Raw genomic sequence first — 12,200 nt, forward strand, 5'->3', positions numbered from 1 at the left:
TGTCCAAGAGAAAAGTGATGCACAACGGTCTTGGCTAGGCCTCCGTGAAATTTCATGATCTTTGGAGATGTGTAGGTTGAGATTTTAACAGATAACTAACGAGTGTAAGAGTAAGGAAAAACTTGTTAAAATTTCCCCGAAAAGAAGAATATTTTCAATTAGGGGGCCATTTCAACAAATTTTAACCCAAAACCATTCTTCATATTCATTTCTTAGTAGTACAAATTGATTGTGACTAGTGGCAAAAAATATTCCGAGATTGGTCCGGCCACATTTCACAAAGGGGTACCACTATCGAAATGTGAGATTTTCACTATTTCGATTAAAACGATCGTTAGTGCAAGAAAACTAATTTTTCTCTCAACGTGTCCAAGAGAAAAGTGATGCACAACGGTCTTGGCTAGGCCCCCGTGAAATTTCATGATCTTTGGAGATGTGTAGGTTGAGATTTTAACAGATAACTAACGAGTGTAAGAGTAAGGAAAAAACTTGTTAAAATTTCCCCTGAAAAGAAGAATATTTTCAATTAGGGGGCCATTTCAACAAATTTTAACCCAAAACCATTCTTCATATTCATTTCTTAGTAGTACAAATTGATTGTGACTAGTGGCAAAAAAAATTCCGAGATTGGTCCGGCCACATTTCACAAAGGGGTACCACTATCAGAAATGTGAGATTTTCACTATTTCGATTAAAACGATCGTTAGTGCAAGAAAACTAATTTTTCTCTCAACGTGTCCAAGAGAAAAGTGATGCACAACGGTCTTGGCTAGGCCCCCGTGAAATTTCATGATCTTTGGAGATGTGTAGGTTGAGATTTTAACAGATAACTAACGAGTGTAAGAGTAAGGAAAAAACTTGTTAAAATTTCCCTGAAAAGAAGAATATTTTCAATTAGGGGGCCATTTCAACAAATTTTAACCCAAAACCATTCTTCATATTCATTTCTTAGTAGTACAAATTGATTGTGACTAGTGGCAAAAAATATTCCGAGATTGGTCCGGCCACATTTCACAAAGGTGTACCACTATCAGAAATGTGAGATTTTCACTATTTCGATTAAAACGATCGTTAGTGCAAGAAAACTAATTTTTCTCTCAACGTGTCCAAGAGAAAAGTGATGCACAACGGTCTTGGCTAGGCCTCCGTGAAATTTCATGATCTTTGGAGATGTGTAGGTTGAGATTTTAACAGATAACTAACGAGTGTAAGAGTAAGGAAAAAACTTGTTAAAATTTCCCCTGAAAAGAAGAATATTTTCAATTAGGGGGCCATTTCAACAAATTTTAACCCAAAACCATTCTTCATATTCATTTCTTAGTAGTACAAATTGATTGTGACTAGTGGCAAAAAATATTCCGAGATTGGTCCGGCCCACATTTCACAAAGGGGTACCACTATCAGAAATGTGAGATTTTCACTATTTCGATTAAAACGATCGTTAGTGCAAGAAAACTAATTTTTCTCTCAACGTGTCCAAGAGAAAAGTGATGCACAACGGTCTTGGCTAGGGCCCCATGAAATTTCATGATCTTTGGAGATGTGTAGGTTGAGATTTTAACGGTATAACTAACGAGTGTAAGAGTAAGGAAAAAACTTGTTAAAATTTCCCCGAAAAGAAGAATATTTTCAATTAGGGGGCCATTTCAACAAATTTTAACCCAAAACCATTCTTCATATTCATTTCTTAGTAGTACAAATTGATTGTGACTAGTGGCAAAAAATATTCCGAGATTGGTCCGGCCACATTTCACAAAGGGGTACCACTATCGAAATGTGAGATTTTCACTATTTCGATTAAAACGATCGTTAGTGCAAGAAAACTAATTTTTCTCTCAACGTGTCCAAGAGAAAAGTGATGCACAACGGTCTTGGCTAGGCCCCGTGAAATTTCATGATCTTTGGAGATGTGTAGGTTGAGATTTTAACGAGATAACTAACGAGTGTAAGAGTAAGGAAAAACTTGTTAAAATTTCCCCTGAAAAGAAGAATATTTTCAATTAGGGGGCCATTTCAACAAATTTTAACCCAAAACCATTCTTCATATTCATTTCTTAGTAGTACAAATTGATTGTGACTAGTGGCAAAAAATATTCCGAGATTGGTCCGGACATTTCACAAAGGGGTACCACTATCAGAAATGTGAGATTTTCACTATTTCGATTAAAACGATCGTTAGTGCAAGAAAACTAATTTTTCTCTCAACGTGTCCAAGAGAAAAGTGATGCACAACGGTCTTGGCTAGGCCCCCGTGAAATTTCATGATCTTTGGAGATGTGTAGGTTGAGATTTTAACAGAGATAACTAACGAGTGTAAGAGTAAGGAAAAAACTTGTTAAAATTTCCCCTGAGAAGAAGAATATTTTCAATTAGGGGGCCATTTCAACAAATTTTAACCCAAAACCATTCTTCATATTCATTTCTTAGTAGTACAAATTGATTGTGACTAGTGGCAAAAAATATTCCGAGATTGGTCCGGGCCACATTTCACAAAGGGGTACCACTATCAGAAATGTGAGATTTTCACTATTTCGATTAAAACGATCGTTAGCGCAAGAAAACTAATTTTTCTCTCAACGTGTCCAAGAGAAAAGTGATGCACAACGGTCTTGGCTAGGCCTCCGTGAAATTTCATGATCTTTGGAGATGTGTAGGTTGAGATTTTAACTTATAACTGACGAGTGTAAGAGTAAGGAAAAAACTTGTTAAAATTTCCCCTGAAAAGAAGAATATTTTCAATTAGGGGGCCATTTCAAAAAATTTTAACCCAAAACCATTCTTCATATTCATTTCTTAGTAGTACAAATTGATTGTGACTAGTGGCAAAAAATATTCCGAGATTGGTCCGGGCCACATTTCACAAAGGGGTACCACTATCAGAAATGTGAGATTTTCACTATTTCGATTAAAACGATCGTTAGTGCAAGAAAACTAATTTTTCTCTCAACGTGTCCAAGAGAAAAGTGATGCACAACGGTCTTGGCTAGGGCCCCATGAAATTTCATGATCTTTGGAGATGTGTAGGTTGAGATTTTAACATAAAACTAACGAGTGTAAGAGTAAGGAAAATACTTGTTAAAATTTCCCCTGAAAAGAAGAATATTTTCAATTAGGGGGCCATTTCAACAAATTTTAACCCAAAACCATTCTTCATATTCATTTCTTAGTAGTACAAATTGATTGTGACTAGTGGCAAAAAATATTCCGAGATTGGTCCGGGCCACATTTCACAAAGGGGTACCACTATCAGAAATGTGAGATTTTCACTATTTCGATTAAAACGATCGTTAGTGCAAGAAAACTAATTTTTCTCTCAACGTCTCCAAGAGAAAAGTGATGCACAACGGTCTTGGCTAGGCCCCCGTGAAATTTCGTGATCTTTGGAGATGTGTAGGTTGAGATTTTAACAGATAACTAACGAGTGTAAGAGTAAGGAAAAAACTTGTTAAAATTTCCCCTGAAAAGAAGAATATTTTCAATTAGGGGGCCATTTCAACAAATTTTAACCCAAAACCATTCTTCATATTCATTTCTTAGTAGTACAAATTGATTGTGACTAGTGGCAAAAAATATTCCGAGATTGGTCCGGGCCACATTTCACAAAGGGGTACCACTATCAGAAATGTGAGATTTTCACTATTTCGATTAAAACGATCGTTAGTGCAAGAAAACTAATTTTTCTCTCAACGTGTCCAAGAGAAAAGTGATGCACAACGGTCTTGGCTAGGCCTCCGTGAAATTTCATGATCTTTGGAGATGTGTAGGTTGAGATTTTAAATGATAACTAACGAGTGTAAGAGTAAGGAAAAAACTTGTTAAAATTTCCCCTGAAAAGAAGAATATTTTCAATTAGGGGGCCATTTCAACAAATTTTAACCCAAAACCATTCTTCATATTCATTTCTTAGTAGTACAAATTGATTGTGACTAGTGGCAAAAAATATTCCGAGATTGGTCCGGGCCACATTTCACAAAGGGGTACCACTATCAGAAATGTGAGATTTTCACTATTTCGATTAAAACGATCGTTAGTGCAAGAAAACTAATTTTTCTCTCAACGTGTCCAAGAGAAAAGTGATGCACAACGGTCTTGGCTAGGCCCCGTGAAATTTCGTGATCTTTGGAGATGTGTAGGTTGAGATTTTAACAGATAACTAACGAGTGTAAGAGTAAGGAAAAAACTTGTTAAAATTTCCCCTGAAAAGAAGAATATTTTCAATTAGGGGGCCATTTCAACAAATTTTAACCCAAAACCATTCTTCATATTCATTTCTTAGTAGTACAAATTGATTGTGACTAGTGGCAAAAAATATTCCGAGATTGGTCCGGGCCACATTTCACAAAGGGGTACCACTATCAGAAATGTGAGATTTTCACTATTTCGATTAAAACGATCGTTAGTGCAAGAAAACTAATTTTTCTCTCAACGTGTCCAAGAGAAAAGTGATGCACAACGGTCTTGGCTAGGGCCCCATGAAATTTCATGATCTTTGGAGATGTGTAGGTTGAGATTTTAACAGAAAACTAACGAGTGTAAGAGTAAGGAAAAAACTTGTCAAAATTTCCCCTGAAAAGAAGAATATTTTCAATTAGGGGGCCATTTCAACAAATTTTAACCCAAAACCATTCTTCATATTCATTTCTTAGTAGTACAAATTGATTGTGACTAGTGGCAAAAAAAATTCCGAGATTGGTCCCGGCCACATTTCACAAAGGGGTACCACTATCAGAAATGTGAGATTTTCACTATTTCGATTAAAACGATCGTTAGTGCAAGAAAACTAATTTTTCTCTCAACGTGTCCAAGAGAAAAGTGATGCACAACGGTCTTGGCTAGGCCCCCGTGAAATTTCATGATCTTTGGAGATGTGTAGGTTGAGATTTTAACAGATAACTAACGAGTGTAAGAGTAAGGAAAAAACTTGTTAAAATTTCCCCTGAAAAGAAGAATATTTTCAATTAGGGGGCCATTTCAACAAATTTTAACCCAAAACCATTCTTCATATTCATTTCTTAGTAGTACAAATTGATTGTGACTAGTGGCAAAAAATATTCCGAGATTGGTCCGGCCACATTTCACAAAGGGGTACCACTATCAGAAATGTGAGATTTTCACTATTTCGATTAAAACGATCGTTAGTGCAAGAAAACTAATTTTTCTCTCAACGTGTCCAAGAGAAAAGTGATGCACAACGGTCTTGGCTAGGCCTCCGTGAAATTTCATGATCTTTGGAGATGTGTAGGTTGAGATTTTAACCGATAACTAACGAGTGTAAGAGTAAGGAAAAAACTTGTTAAAATTTCCCCAGAAAAGAAGAATATTTTCAATTAGGGGGCCATTTCAACAAATTTTAACCCAAAACCATTCTTCATATTCATTTCTTAGTAGTACAAATTGATTGTGACTAGTGGCAAAAAATATTCCGAGATTGGTCCGGCCACATTTCACAAAGGGGTACCATTATCATAAATGTGAGATTTTCACTATTTCGATTAAAACGATCGTTAGTGCAAGAAAACTAATTTTTCTCTCAACGTGTCCAAGAGAAAAGTGATGCACAACGGTCTTGGCTAGGCCCCCGTGAAATTTCATGATCTTTGGAGATGTGTAGGTTGAGATTTTAACAGATAACTAACGAGTGTAAGAGTAAGGAAAAAACTTGTTAAAATTTCCCCTGAAAAGAAGAATATTTTCAATTAGGGGGCCATTTCAACAAATTTTAACCCAAAACCATTCTTCATATTCATTTCTTAGTAGTACAAATTGATTGTGACTAGTGGCAAAAAATATTCCGAGATTGGTCCGGGCCACATTTCACAAAGGGGTACCACTATCAGAAATGTGAGATTTTCACTATTTCGATTAAAACGATCGTTAGTGCAAGAAAACTAATTTTTCTCTCAACGTGTCCAAGAGAAAAGTGATGCACAACGGTCTTGGCTAGGCCTCCGTGAAATTTCATGATCTTTGGAGATGTGTAGGTTGAGATTTTAACAGATAACTAACGAGTGTAAGAGTAAGGAAAAAACTTGTTAAAATTTCCCCTGAAAAGAAGAATATTTTCAATTAGGGGGCCATTTCAAAAAATTTTAACCCAAAACCATTCTTCATATTCATTTCTTAGTAGTACAAATTGATTGTGACTAGTGGCAAAAAATATTCCGAGATTGGTCCGGGCCACATTTCACAAAGGGGTACCACTATCAGAAATGTGAGATTTTCACTATTTCGATTAAAACGATCGTTAGTGCAAGAAAACTAATTTTTCTCTCAACGTGTCCAAGAGAAAAGTGATGCACAACGGTCTTGGCTAGGCCTCCGTGAAATTTCATGATCTTTGGAGATGTGTAGGTTGAGATTTTAAATGATAACTAACGAGTGTAAGAGTAAGGAAAAAACTTGTTAAAATTTCCCCTGAAAAGAAGAATATTTTCAATTAGGGGGCCATTTCAACAAATTTTAACCCAAAACCATTCTTCATATTCATTTCTTAGTAGTACAAATTGATTGTGACTAGTGGCAAAAAATATTCCGAGATTGGTCCTGGCCACATTTCACAAAGGGGTACCACTATCAGAAATGTGAGATTTTCACTATTTCGATTAAAACGATCGTTAGTGCAAGAAAACTAATTTTTCTCTCAACGTGTCCAAGAGAAAAGTGATGCACAACGGTCTTGGCTAGGCCCCCGTGAAATTTCATGATCTTTGGAGATGTGTAGGTTGAGATTTTAACAGATAACTAACGAGTGTAAGAGTAAGGAAAAAACTTGTTAAAATTTCCCCTGAAAAGAAGAATATTTTCAATTAGGGGGCCATTTCAACAAATTTTAACCCAAAACCATTCTTCATATTCATTTCTTAGTAGTACAAATTGATTGTGACTAGTGGCAAAAAATATTCCGAGATTGGTCCGGGCCACATTTCACAAAGGGGTACCACTATGAAATGTGAGATTTTCACTATTTCGATTAAAACGATCGTTAGTGCAAGAAAACTAATTTTTCTCTCAACGTGTCCAAGAGAAAAGTGATGCACAACGGTCTTGGCTAGGCCCCGTGAAATTTCATGATCTTTGGAGATGTGTAGGTTGAGATTTTAACGATAACTAACGAGTGTAAGAGTAAGGAAAAAACTTGTAAAAATTTCCCCGAAAAGAAGAATATTTTCAATTAGGGGGCCATTTCAACAAATTTTAACCCAAAACCATTCTTCATATTCATTTCTTAGTAGTACAAATTGATTGTGACTAGTGGCAAAAAATATTCCGAGATGGGTCCGGCCACATTTCACAAAGGGGTACCACTATCAGAAATGTGAGATTTTCACTATTTCGATTAAAACGATCGTTAGTGCAAGAAAACTAATTTTTCTCTCAACGTGTCCAAGAGAAAAGTGATGCACAACGGTCTTGGCTAGGCCCCCGTGAAATTTCATGATCTTTGGAGATGTGTAGGTTGAGATTTTAACAGATAACTAACGAGTGTAAGAGTAAGGAAAAAACTTGTTAAAATTTCCCTGAAAAGAAGAATATTTTCAATTAGGGGGCCATTTCAACAAATTTTAACCCAAAACCATTCTTCATATTCATTTCTTAGTAGTACAAATTGATTGTGACTAGTGGCAAAAAATATTCCGAGATTGGTCCGGCCACATTTCACAAAGGGGTACCACTATCAGAAATGTGAGATTTTCACTATTTCGATTAAAACGATCGTTAGTGCAAGAAAACTAATTTTTCTCTCAACGTGTCCAAGAGAAAAGTGATGCACAACGGTCTTGGCTAGGCCTCCGTGAAATTTCATGATCTTTGGAGATGTGTAGGTTGAGATTTTAACAGATAACTAACGAGTGTAAGAGTAAGGAAAAAACTTGTTAAAATTTCCCCTGAAAAGAAGAATATTTTCAATTAGGGGGCCATTTCAACAAATTTTAACCCAAAACCATTCTTCATATTCATTTCTTAGTAGTACAAATTGATTGTGACTAGTGGCAAAAAATATTCCGAGATTGGTCCGGCCACATTTCACAAAGGGGTACCACTATCGAAATGTGAGATTTTCACTATTTCGATTAAAACGATCGTTAGTGCAAGAAAACTAATTTTTCTCTCAACGTGTCCAAGAGAAAAGTGATGCACAACGGTCTTGGCTAGGCCCCCGTGAAATTTCATGATCTTTGGAGATGTGTAGGTTGAGATTTTAACGAGATAACTAACGAGTGTAAGAGTAAGGAAAAAACTTGTTAAAATTTCCCCTGAAAAGAAGAATATTTTCAATTAGGGGGCCATTTCAACAAATTTTAACCCAAAACCATTCTTCATATTCATTTCTTAGTAGTACAAATTGATTGTGACTAGTGGCAAAAAATATTCCGAGATTGGTCCGGCCACATTTCACAAAGGGGTACCACTATCAGAAATGTGAGATTTTCACTATTTCGATTAAAACGATCGTTAGTGCAAGAAAACTAATTTTTCTCTCAACGTGTCCAAGAGAAAAGTGATGCACAACGGTCTTGGCTAGGCCCCCGTGAAATTTCATGATCTTTGGAGATGTGTAGGTTGAGATTTTAACAGATAACTAACGAGTGTAAGAGTAAGGAAAAAACTTGTTAAAATTTCCCCTGAAAAGAAGAATATTTTCAATTAGGGGGCCATTTCAACAAATTTTAACCCAAAACCATTCTTCATATTCATTTCTTAGTAGTACAAATTGATTGTGACTAGTGGCAAAAAATATTCCGAGATTGGTCCGGCCACATTTCACAAAGGGGTACCACTATCAGAAATGTGAGATTTTCACTATTTCGATTAAAACGATCGTTAGTGCAAGAAAACTAATTTTTCTCTCAACGTGTCCAAGAGAAAAGTGATGCACAACGGTCTTGGCTAGGCCTCCGTGAAATTTCATGATCTTTGGAGATGTGTAGGTTGAGATTTTAACAGATAACTAACGAGTGTAAGAGTAAGGAAAAAACTTGTTAAAATTTCCCCTGAAAAGAAGAATATTTTCAATTAGGGGGCCATTTCAACAAATTTTAACCCAAAACCATTCTTCATATTCATTTCTTAGTAGTACAAATTGATTGTGACTAGTGGCAAAAAATATTCCGAGATTGGTCCGGGCCACATTTCACAAAGGGGTACCACTATCAGAAATGTGAGATTTTCACTATTTCGATTAAAACGATCGTTAGTGCAAGAAAACTAATTTTTCTCTCAACGTGTCCAAGAGAAAAGTGATGCACAACGGTCTTGGCTAGGGCCCCATGAAATTTCATGATCTTTGGAGATGTGTAGGTTGAGATTTTAACAGATAACTAACGAGTGTAAGAGTAAGGAAAAAACTTGTCAAAATTTCCCCTGAAAAGAAGAATATTTTCAATTAGGGGGCCATTTCAACAAATTTTAACCCAAAACCATTCTTCATATTCATTTCTTAGTAGTACAAATTGATTGTGACTAGTGGCAAAAAATATTCCGAGATTGGTCCAGGCCACATTTCACAAAGGGGTACCACTATCAGAAATGTGAGATTTTCACTATTTCGATTAAAACGATCGTTAGTGCAAGAAAACTAATTTTTCTCTCAACGTGTCCAAGAGAAAAGTGATGCACAACGGTCTTGGCTAGGGCCCCGTGAAATTTCATGATCTTTGGAGATGTGTAGGTTGAGATTTTAACAGATAACTAACGAGTGTAAGAGTAAGGAAAAAACTTGTTAAAATTTCCCCTGAAAAGAAGAATATTTTCAATTAGGGGGCCATTTCAACAAATTTTAACCCAAAACCATTCTTCATATTCATTTCTTAGTAGTACGAATTGATTGTGACTAGTGGCAAAAAATATCCGAGAATTGTCCAGGCCACATTTCACAAAGGGGTACCACTATCAGAAATGTGAGATTTTCACTATTTCGATTAAAACGATCGTTAGTGCAAGAAAACTAATTTTTCTCTCAACGTGTCCAAGAGAAAAGTGATGCACAACGGTCTTGGCTAGGCCCCCGTGAAATTTCATGATCTTTGGAGATGTGTAGGTTGAGATTTTAACAGATAACTAACGAGTGTAAGAGTAAGGAAAAAACTTGTTAAAATTTCCCCTAAAAGAAGAATATTTTCAATTGGGGGGCCATTTCAACAAATTTTAACCCAAAACCATTCTTCATATTCATTTCTTAGTAGTACAAATTGATTGTGACTAGTGGCAAAAAATATTCCGAGATTGGTCCGGGCCACATTTCACAAAGGGGTACCACTATCAGAAATGTGAGATTTTCACTATTTCGATTAAAACGATCGTTAGTGCAAGAAAACTAATTTTTCTCTCAACGTGTCCAAGAGAAAAGTGATGCACAACGGTCTTGGCTAGGCCTCCGTGAAATTTCATGATCTTTGGAGATGTGTAGGTTGAGATTTTAACAGATAACTGACGAGTGTAAGAGTAAGGAAAAAACTTGTTAAAATTTCCCCGAAAAGAAGAATATTTTCAATTAGGGGGCCATTTCAACAAATTTTAACCCAAAACCATTCTTCATATTCATTTCTTAGTAGTACAAATTGATTGTGACTAGTGGCAAAAAATATTCCGAGATTGGTCCGGCCACATTTCACAAAGGGGTACCACTATCAGAAATGTGAGATTTTCACTATTTCGATTAAAACGATCGTTAGTGCAAGAAAACTAATTTTTCTCTCAACGTGTCCAAGAGAAAAGTGATGCACAACGGTCTTGGCTAGGGCCCCGTGAAATTTCATGATCTTTGGAGATGTGTAGGTTGAGATTTTAACGGTATAACTAACGAGTGTAAGAGTAAGGAAAAAACTTGTTAAAATTTCCCCTGAAAAGAAGAATATTTTCAATTAGGGGGCCATTTCAACAAATTTTAACCCAAAACCATTCTTCATATTCATTTCTTAGTAGTACAAATTGATTGTGACTAGTGGCAAAAAATATTCCGAGATTGGTCCGGCCACATTTCACAAAGGGGTACCACTATCAGAAATGTGAGATTTTCACTATTTCGATTAAAACGATCGTTAGTGCAAGAAAACTAATTTTTCTCTCAACGTGTCCAAGAGAAAAGTGATGCACAACGGTCTTGGCTAGGCCCCCGTGAAATTTCATGATCTTTGGAGATGTGTAGGTTGAGATTTTAACAGTATAACTAACGAGTGTAAGAGTAAGGAAAAAACTTGTTAAAATTTCCCCTGAAAGAAGAATATTTTCAATTAGGGGGCCATTTCAACAAATTTTAACCCAAAACCATTCTTCATATTCATTTCTTAGTAGTACAAATTGATTGTGACTAGTGGCAAAAAATATTCCGAGATTGGTCCAGGCCACATTTCACAAAGGGGTACCACTATCAGAAATGTGAGATTTTCACTATTTCGATTAAAACGATCGTTAGTGCAAGAAAACTAATTTTTCTCTCAACGTGTCCAAGAGAAAAGTGATGCACAACGGTCTTGGCTAGGCCTCCGTGAAATTTCATGATCTTTGGAGATGTGTAGGTTGAGATTTTAACAGATAACTAACGAGTGTAAGAGTAAGGAAAAAACTTGTTAAAATTTCCCCTGAAAAGAAGAATATTTTCAATTAGGGGGCCATTTCAACAAATTTTAACCCAAAACCATTCTTCATATTCATTTCTTAGTAGTACAAATTGATTGTGACTAGTGGCAAAAAATATTCCGAGATTGGTCCGTGCCACATTTCACAAAGGGGTACCACTATCAGAAATGTGAGATTTTCACTATTTCGATTAAAACGATCGTTAGTGCAAGAAAACTAATTTTTCTCTCAACGTGTCCAAGAGAAAAGTGATGCACAACGGTCTTGGCTAGGCCCCCGTGAAATTTCATGATCTTTGGAGATGTGTAGGTTGAGATTTTAACAGATAACTAACGAGTGTAAGAGTAAGGAAAAAACTTGTTAAAATTTCCCCTGAAAAGAAGAATATTTTCAATTAGGGGGCCATTTCAACAAATTTTAACCCAAAACCATTCTTCATATTCATTTCTTAGTAGTACAAATTGATTGTGACTAGTGGCAAAAAATATTCCGAGATTGGTCCGGGCCACATTTCACAAAGGGGTACCACTATCAGAAATGTGAGATTTTCACTATTTCGATTAAAACGATCGTTAGCGCAAGAAAACTAATTTTTCTCTCAACGTGTCCAAGAGAAAAGTGAT

This window comes from Cannabis sativa, chromosome 3 (genome assembly GCF_029168945.1).
Source record: "Cannabis sativa cultivar Pink pepper isolate KNU-18-1 chromosome 3, ASM2916894v1, whole genome shotgun sequence".
Taxonomy (NCBI): Eukaryota; Viridiplantae; Streptophyta; class Magnoliopsida; order Rosales; family Cannabaceae; genus Cannabis; species Cannabis sativa.